General features: G+C 36.0%; 1 protein-coding gene across 1 annotated transcript in view; it reads right to left on the bottom strand.

The window, feature by feature from the left end:
- The window catches only part of JMY (junction mediating and regulatory protein, p53 cofactor), an 81,258-nt gene that overhangs the window by 33,723 nt on the left and 45,647 nt on the right, over positions 1-1,888 (bottom strand). The window lies entirely within an intron of this gene.

Here is a 1,888-nt window from a genome sequence, read left to right as displayed (position 1 = left end):
TGGTTCTTCCTGATTTTTTTCTGTAGTTGATCTCTAGTTTCAAAGCATTATGATCAGAGAATATGGTTGGTATGATTTCAACCCTCTTATATTTGTTGAGGCTATCTCTGTGTCCCAGTATGTGGTCGATTCTTGAGAATGTTCCATGTGCACTAGAGAAGAATGTATAAACAGCTGTTTTGGGATGGAAGGCTCAGTAAATGTCAATTATGTCCAGCTGGTCTAATGTGTCATTTAAGGATGTTATTTCCTATTGATTTTCTGTTTGGAGGATCTGTCCATATCCAACAGTGGAGTATTTAGGTCCCCTACTACGATAGTGTTTTGGTTTGTTTCTCCCTTTAGTTTTGTTAGTAATTGCATTACATATTTCCGGGCTCCCTGATTGGGAGATAAATATTAATAAGTGTTATGTCTTCTTGGTGCATGATTCCCTTTATCATTATGAAGTGTCCCTCAGTATTTTTACCTTTTTTATTTTGAAGTCTGTTTTGTCCAATACTCCTGCTTTTCTCTGAATGCCATTTGCTTGAAATATCATTTTCTACCCTTTCACTTTAAGTCTGTATTTGTCTTTGGAGCTGAAATGCGTCTCCTGGAGGCAGCATATGGTTGGGTTTTGTTTATTTATCGAATCTGCAACTCCGTATGTTTTTATTGGTGAGTTCAGTACATTTACATTTAGGAGGATTATTGAAATATGAGCTCTTCTCATAGCCATTTTATGTTGCTTTCTAGTCGCTCGGTGTTTCCACTGCTTCCTTGTCTTTGTGTTTCTGTTTTCTTTATTTTGGTTGCCTTTGTGGGATTCCCTTCTGGTTCTTGTGTTTGTTATATACTTCAGTTCTGAATCTTTGGTGCGTGGTTACCATTACGAATAAGGATAGTTTTACATATACGTATATCTACGTATATATACATATGTATATACATATATACATATACAGTCGTCCATTTTCTTCTGCATGTGCCTTATCTCCATTCCCCTTTGTGAATTTGGATCTTTGAATCTTCCACTTTCCAGTCATTGTTATCTCAATTTGTCCCCATGTATGCTGAACATTCATTACTATCTTGCTATAGCAATTCTCTTATTATTTAAGCTTATAAGCTTATAATGCCCTGTTCTTAGTAAGGGTTGTACTTCTCTGCTTCTATCTGCCTGAAAGTCACTTTCCTCCTAATTATGGTTTTGGTTTTTTTTGTGTTGTTTTTTTGTCATTTTGTTTTAGGTGAGCTGACCCCTTTCAGTACTTCCTGTAGTGCAGGCCTCGTAGAGGAGAATTCCCTCAACTTTTGTATGTCTAGAAAGGACTCTTTATTTCTCCTTCATATCTAAAGGAGAACTTAGCTGGATACATTATTCTAGGGTGGTAGTTCCTTTCACTTAATAGTTTAAATATTTGATTCCATTTCTTTCTGGCTTGTAAGGTTTGCACTCAGAAGTCTGACAATAATCTAATGGGTTTTCCTTTATAAGTTACTGTTTTCTTCTCCTTGGCTGCCCTGAGTATTCTGTCTTTGTCATTGATTTTTGATAATTTTAATACAATGTGTCTTGGTGAAGGCCTTTTTGGGTTGAGATAATTGGGTATTCAGTTGACTCATTGAATTCCAAGCTCCAACTCATTCCTTAGGTTTGGGAAATTCTCGTCCACTATTTGTCTGAAAATGCTTTCTAGTCCTTGTTCCTTTTCCTCGCCTTCGATAATGCCCATTATTCTTATGTTTCCTCTCCTGATGGTATCAAGTAGGTTTTGAATTTCTCTTTATTTTTCAGTCTTTGGTTTCTCTCTTCTTATTTATTTCTAGATTTCTGTCTTTGATATCACTGATCTTTTCCTCCATTTGGTCAACTCTGTTTCCCAAGCTTGCTATTTCATTTTTC

This window comes from Pteropus vampyrus, unplaced genomic scaffold (genome assembly GCF_000151845.1).
Source record: "Pteropus vampyrus isolate Shadow unplaced genomic scaffold, Pvam_2.0 Scaffold11, whole genome shotgun sequence".
Lineage (NCBI taxonomy): Eukaryota > Metazoa > Chordata > Mammalia > Chiroptera > Pteropodidae > Pteropus > Pteropus vampyrus.
The sequence above is the reverse complement of the archived record's forward strand: the minus strand, read 5'-3'. Positions and strand labels throughout refer to the sequence as shown.